This window comes from Pinus tabuliformis, chromosome 9, assembly GCF_031772625.1.
Source record: "Pinus tabuliformis cultivar Carrire ecotype Pingquan chromosome 9, CPIR1, whole genome shotgun sequence".
Taxonomy (NCBI): domain Eukaryota; kingdom Viridiplantae; phylum Streptophyta; class Pinopsida; order Pinales; family Pinaceae; genus Pinus; species Pinus tabuliformis.
The window spans coordinates 1,905,719,323-1,905,726,899 of NC_142307.1; positions in this window are offsets into that span (position 1 = coordinate 1,905,719,323).

Below are 7,577 nucleotides of genomic sequence, written 5' to 3' on the forward strand. Positions count from 1 at the left end.
TAGGAGCCATAGCTCTCAGGGTTGGGCCCAACCTGAGAGCCTAGGGCTTCCTTTTTGTACTGTTACCTTTCCCTTATGTATCGTTGTTTTCCTTTTATGAATTTGAAACGTATTTCTGTTGGGCAGCTTTAGTTGTGTTGGTTAAATAGGTCACTGTTTATGAATAGAATTGCTTCAGATGTTTAAAATATATTGGTAGGATAATAATAGGAAAAAAGCTCCAAGAAAAGGGTCAACAACACTCTCAGTTTCACCTCATCCTTATTGGATCGGGGGCTAGAATTGAAGAAACAGTGTTGCCCCAACAAAAACACTAGTTTGCTTGACCATGCAATCCTTAGTGTACTGTTTTAATTTGCAGAAGTTAGTTATGGGTTCAGATCTCTGAAATGTTTCTTTGCATGATTGATGTACATGGTTTTCTTTCCAAATAAAGTTGTTTTTCATTCGTTTGATTGACAATTAGATTAGATTAGCTAGGACTTTTATTATTTGTAAGACTTTGTTGATTCGGTTAAATGTACACTGTGCAGGGCATCTCTACCACTCTCTCATCTGCCTAAGCTTCATCAGAGCCAGCTGTTCCATCTCCTAGCTAGGTTTCTCATCTCACACCTGTCCTTTTTCCCACATAACCCTACCTTCTTGCTCCATAATTGTCTTAGCCTTCTTTAAGCCAAGTCAGCCTTCTACACCCTCTCACCACTCCATCCACCAGTCCCTGGGTCACTCCAGGCCCCTATCCTACCTCCCTATCCATTCATGCATCTTCCCTCACTCACCCATCCTCTAAAATCCACTTTTTAAATATCCTGTAGAAATTTTTGAACATCCTGTAGAAATCTCTGAACATCCTGTAGAACCCCTGCAGACTTCCTGTAGAAGATCACAAATGAGGTTTCTTGATAGCCAAACTTTGTGAAACTCTCCAGAAGGGTGTTAGGGACTCCTTAGACCCTCTCTGAACCTTCCCAACCTTTTCCAAGCATTTTTCCTCCTTGATCCACCCCTGCACAGTAAAAAACCAGTTAAAAGCACATGCATGATAATTCTAATAGCTTATTCAAAAATAAAAAAAGATGTTTTCTTCAGGTAGAGGTAGTCTAGACACATGTAGTTTACCTTCATAGAAGTAATGGAATCCCTTCCAGTTGTTTGCATTCTCTCCTTTGCATCAGTAGGACTAGCTGGTAGAATTAGGGTTTTCTAGGGTTTGCGTTACTTTTTGGCTTTCAGTTTCTTTCCGCAAGTAGATTAGCTTCCTTTGAGTTATCTTTCATCCATCAGTTAAAAAGCTTCTTCTAAGAGCTCATAGAATTTGGCTTAAGCCCCTAGCGGACTTGTGCCAGCTGACCAAGTGACAGCTGCGGCAAGAGCTAGTACTTGTGCATACAGCACCCTCGCTTCCAAGTTTGTTACGAACTACCAGGTTGATAAAAGTAAAGAAGGGAGTCCCAAGAGTTGCAGCATTATTGCTGCAATACTGGAACCCACCATCTTTTTGGCGCCGTTACCGAGGAAGCGTCAGAGTATTGGTGATTGTTGCTTTTCTGCTATTTTCTCCTACAACCTTCTGCTAAGTAGTTTATTTCATTTCATTTCCGCAAAAGTAGAGTAGATATTTCCTGTTTTCATAGATTAGCATTTCAATTCCGCAATTTCATTTCTGCAAGTGTAAAGTAGCATTTCAATTCCGCAATTTCATTTGAGAAAAATAGATTAGTCCTTTCTTGCTTTCATTTCAATTCCGCATTTTCATTTCAGCAAGATAGCTAGTTGCAGTTCAATCTATTTTAGTTTTTGCAGGTACAAGCATAAAAAACAAAAGTCAACCAAAAAGATTTCATTTCATGCCTTGTAGGAGTATAGATAAGTCAGAAAAATGTTTGCACAACACCCCCACTATTTCACACAGCCAACCTTCTCTCTTCTTCGATGGCTGTGATTAAAGAACCCTTAGGTGGACAGCAAGACATATTTGAAGAACCTCAAGGGAAGAAGAAGAAGAAAACATTCCTCTGGAGCAAATGGCTACAAGCATAAATGTTGGGAGCAGTACCTTATCCAAAAATGAATTTTCAAATCAGATGGAAGATTTCAAGAGTGATATGAGGCAGTTTCTTGCCATGCAACTGGATACCTTGCGTATCCAAAGGAAGCAAGAGGACGCCAAGAGGGCTTTGGCCATATTTTGTCCTAGGTGCACTAGAAAGCATCCTAGGAACGAATGTCCAATGCACTCTCTAGAAGTGTGTTTCGTCTGTGAAGAATACCATCCTACGAATCAGTGCCCTTCCTTGCCTGGACTTAAAGTTGCATACCAGAGAGCCAAAGGAGCCACTGAATCACTCTATTATATGAACCAAAGGAGGCCACATGGACCCATACCCTACTAGCAGGGAATGCAAGGTACATCCCGGACCTATTATGACCCCTATCAAACCACTTCCATACCTTCTTGGGGTCCCCCTGCTCACCCTTCCTGGTTCACACCTCCTCCTTGTTCCTTCACAGATCCATATTATGCCCAACCAGCTGCTCATTCATTTCACTCTTATGCTCAGCCACAACCTCAGTGGAATGCACCTCATCAAAGGTGGAGGCCCCAGTACAACTCTTCTCCCACTCCTTTGCCTCCACCACCTGCTCAACCGCAACGCCATCCACCTCCATCTCAAATATACACCCCCACTCAACTATCCATACCACCATTTCCAAACCCACACATTGGAATAGATCAACCCAATTGCAAAGCCGAGGCACAACATGTCCAAATGACTCCTCTTGAGCTCGATGATCTTCACCATAGCTCAGGAAGAGTATTGCAAAACAGAGATTATATTGACAACATTGAAAGACCAAAGGCAAAAGAAGATTCAAAAGAAAAGATCAAAGAACCATGGGCTGCACTTGATGAAGAGAAGGCACCAAAGTCAGAGATTGAGAGAGTTCCCTCATGGTTACCATCAAATCCTCCATGTAGTCAAGAGAAAAATCAGCAAAAAGAGGAAGATGAGAAGGTCATGACAGAAGGTGACATGAAGAATGATCTAGATCAGCAAGAGGACCAAGGATATCAGAGCTATATTGAAATATGGTTTCAGACGGTCACTAAGTTGCAGCAGTACTCTCTTCCTCAGCTATGTTTGATCCCTTCAAAGTCAAAGCATGCATTTCAAGCCTCCACATCATTTTGTCTCTAATCTCGATGTGCACATGGCTTCATTGGAAGTATTCTTACACTTGAAAATGATTTTGCTTTTCAAGTAGGGTAGGGTAGGAAAAAAAAAAAGAAAAATGAAAAAAATAAAATAAGAGAAAAATAAAAATCTAAGGTGAAAACTTCCTCGGAAGTGCCTCAGATTGGCTCACTGATCGAAAATCTCCATGAGGCGGTCAATGGGTTGGAAAGAAGAGGAAATAAAAAGAGAATAAGATCCCTGGGTGAAAACCTCCCTTGGAGGCACACAGGGCAGGAAATTAGGGTGAAAACCTCATTGAGGCGCCCCTACTATCTCTTAAAAAAAGAAAAAAAAGAAAAAGAAAGAAAAAGAAAAAAGAAGAAGAAGGAAGAAACAGAAAAAAAAACAAGTTTAATCTCTGGAAATTGTTGCAGGTTGCAGGAACACAATGCAAAAAGGAGGCCTCTCAACTCAAGGACAAGGGTCCCTACCAAGCTACCAGGCAACCTCACATACACTCCCTCCATGAACACTCATTTTTTCCAAGGTTTGGACACAATCTGGTCATGGTTTAGCCTTCTACAGGAAGCTACAGGACTTTCTACAGGAAGTTCTGTATTTCTACAGGAAACATCCTGTAGAGCCTTTGGGCGGGCCAGGATCGATTATGGAGAAGGATTTGAAGCTTGAAGTCCGTTGAGGAGGCATGCAACCACTCTTTTCTTCCATCCTCCACTTGTTTGGCCTCCTTTCACCACCATTGCTGCCATCTAGTCGAATATACCTGCACAGCTATACCAGAACCCTGTTTTCTCAGATAATTTTTTTTTTTAAGTGGGAAATAAAGCATGCAGAGGCTCGCACACTTTACCTGTCAAGGTGACCTCAGGACCCTGCACCTGTGAACGCAACTCATTTATTTCAGCATGCACCCCAGGAGGAGAAACGGCTACAGGATGTCCTATAGGAATCCTGTAGCAGCTGATCCGGCTGGAGCACATACCATGGAGACACCAGCAACTCATGAAGCCAGTGCATGCAGTATTCACCACTAGGAAATCAGGTCTCAAGGTCTCGTAGCCAGCAGAAGCCAATGAAAAGGAGCTCCAGCACCCGTGCACAAAGAAACAGCAAGCGGATCTAGCATTCCTCGTCCCGAAACCTGAAAAACGACGTCCATGTCCGCACAGGTAAGTGCCTAACCTTATTTCGTCAAATCACATAAGCTATACTCTAAATGTGCATGACTGTGAGAATGGATGGATTGAACAAGTCTGGTAGCCATTCAACTGGCCACCACAACCAGTCAGACGGCCTCGTAGGATCCGAATGGGCTTGGTTATGCCGAAAAGATGGGAAATTGACACGTGGGAAGTGTCCAGTCGGGGAGAAGCGATAGTATGACAGGAATGGCGGCGGTGAATGTAGAGGGAAGAATTTGGTGGTCAGGAACACGCCGAGGAATGATGGCTGTGGCATCGGCCAACGGATCGACCGGGACAGCTCACCCCCGTGCCATGAATTCTGCAGCAATTCAAAATCGGCCGGTTGAATAACTTATGATAGACTGCAGTCATTTACACTCACAACCGTTTTGCAGCCGAGTACGCGTCCTCCTCCTCTGCAAGTTGTTAGCTCGAGTTCTCGGTCTGTTCCAACATCCCACTGCTGCTCAGACTCGTCTAGAACCACCGTAACGTCCTCCAGAAGTCGTGCAAGATTTCTACAGGAAGCTGCGCTACAGGGAGCCTGGCATTACGAAGAAGCTTGGATTGTTCACGTCGAGGGTGGCAATTCTCAGTGAGGTAGGCCTGAACATAACTTTCCCATGCAAATAATTCAAAAGGGGGTGAATTCGACGTGTTGAGGGGGTAGGGAAAATGTGAATGCAAGTTTTTCTATGAATTCAAAAGTTTTTTTCTTATCGCTGCATGAAATTGTCTTCGTAGTCTTCATGCGAGATTTTCTCCAGGGTCTTGAATTAAATTCCCTCCTGTAGAAAAATTGAGACACTGTCAAGGCTCACCGGTGAAAGATTATGAACTTTATATGACTGTGTGCATAACGGAGACGTAGCTTTGCGCTCTGTGTAGAGAAATCCCGAAGTCCTCCTTCTGTACACAAGCAGGCAAGTTCAGAACAACAAAAACAAATTTTTTTACCATGCCAAGAGGGTTCATTAGAAAAGAACCTTTGGACTCCAAGAAATTACGGGAAACCCCTGAGGTGGTGGACTTGTTTTCCCGTGCACACTGGATGTAATTCTGTGACAAACTTCAAGGTCATGATGACGAAATTACAGAAGACTTCCTAAGGTTCTTGAAGCCGAAGTCAAAGACATTGGCCGTTGTCAACTTCAGAGGATTGACCCTCAGACTCACCCCCCAGCTCATTAGCATAGTAACTGATCTACCGATGGGGGTACCCTGGGATAAGGAGGAGAGAAATTGGGTTAGAAAGCTAAAAAAGAGTTCTTCTTGCCAGAGGAACAATTTTCAGAGGACAAGAATGGAGTTCGAAGAACTAGCCTACAACCATTCTGGAGTGAAGTCAGCCTCCAAATTATGAAGTATATTACGTGTGAGGGGCGATTTTGCATCGTGTATGGCTATCATTTCCGCATGCTCACAGAACTCAGGCACCAAATGGACCTACCCTCAGAACAAAAATTGAGCATTCCTTACTTCCTCCTGCAATCCATGATTGAGTGTGCCACCAAACTGAGAGAGGGGACACCATACCAGCTAGCCCATCATGGGCTTATCAAGCTCCTCGTGGAAGATGCACTCCACACTTACACTGTCCCTCTCTCCTGGGAAATTTTTCAGAATATGTCTAAGGATGATGACATCTGAATTTTGGCCGAGGAGCTCACTTCCTCCAGCAATGAGGAGAAGGAGCACACTCAGGTAGAGAAGAAAGCTAAAGGACAAGAAACCCCTGGAAAAACACCAAAGAAAGAACAGAAAGGAACACAAGAAAAAGGCCAAGCTACCAAAACAGGGGGTGGTAAATTTACACCAACACCCAGGGAGAAAAGACTACAGAGCAGGGTAGAAAGGATTGAGAAAGTCCAAGCCAGTGAGGGCACCCCTAAGGCAGCCTTAGCCAAGCTAGAGGAAAAAGCACCCTCAGCCAAGCAGGCTAAAACAGTGCCTTCTGCTTCTACAGGAAACTAGAAGGCTATTTCTACGGGAATTTTAAAAACGACTTCTACAGGAAGCCAGAAACCAGCCACTACAGGACTTTCTATAGGAAGTCCGCAAAAAGGATAGCAGAAGGAGAAATCGGCTGAAATTATAGCTAGGGAGGCAGCAGCTGTGCTGGCCACCCTAGGTACCTCTCCCAAGCCAAAGGAAAAATTAAAGAGGGAGACTCCTTTGTTTTTTAAAGCAAGAAGGAGTGTGAGAATTAAGACTGGCAGACCCCAGCCTCCATCAAAAGAGCCAATCACAATTTTGGATACCCCTACCACACCAAGGGATAGGTCCCCCTCCAAGGCATCCATTACTTACGAGCGGCGGAACCCGAAAACATCCTCATGGAGGGAAAGGATGGAGAAATTGAACTCGGAAGCCTCTCTACAGGATGCCAAGGCGGTTCTACAGGAAACTTTGGCTAGGCTAAGGAAACTGAGCAGATGGAGTAAAGCGCAGCCAAGTCACCACAGGAGGAGGACAAGACCGATTTCATCATGGAACCAAGCCCCCAGCCCACCCTGGGCTCTTATTATAACTTTTTGGAGGCCGGAAAAATTATTCCTCAAAAATTCACAGTGCCACTATTTCTAGCACTAGAGGAAGAAAGAGTACGAACCCACACTTGGATGAGGATCGCTAAATCCAAGGGGGTAGCAGATATAGGGCCTCTAGAGGAAAGGATCAAGGAAACACAAAGGGAGTTGGCAAGAGTACGGCATGTGTAAATCTCCCAACAAGCCAAGTTAAGAGAAGAGAATGAGCTGCTTAGACAACAGCTATAGCTACAGGGACAGAGGAAAGAAGAGGACACAACAGCCAAGGACACCATAGTAGAACCTCAAGAAAAAGAAGGAATGCAAGCTGATCTTGAGGAACTAAACCGGAAACTACAGGAAAGGGAATTGCAGGCAGGAATAGAGATACAATCTCTAAAACAGCAGATGCAAGAAAAGGAGGCACAAATGGCTTGCATGGCTAGTTGGGCAATGGAAGCTCCATGATGTAGGCAACCGGCCAAATATTATGGCCTATACCTAAGGGATCAGTGGCTGCAATTCCAAATCAACAGATTGGCACAAAGGGGTATCTCCCAAATCCAAAACCCCCAGCAGTTCATGGATTTATGTAATAGCAGTTCATCGGAAGATAAGGCTAAGCTTTCAGAGTTTTACATTCATAATTTGGCCCTTCCAAA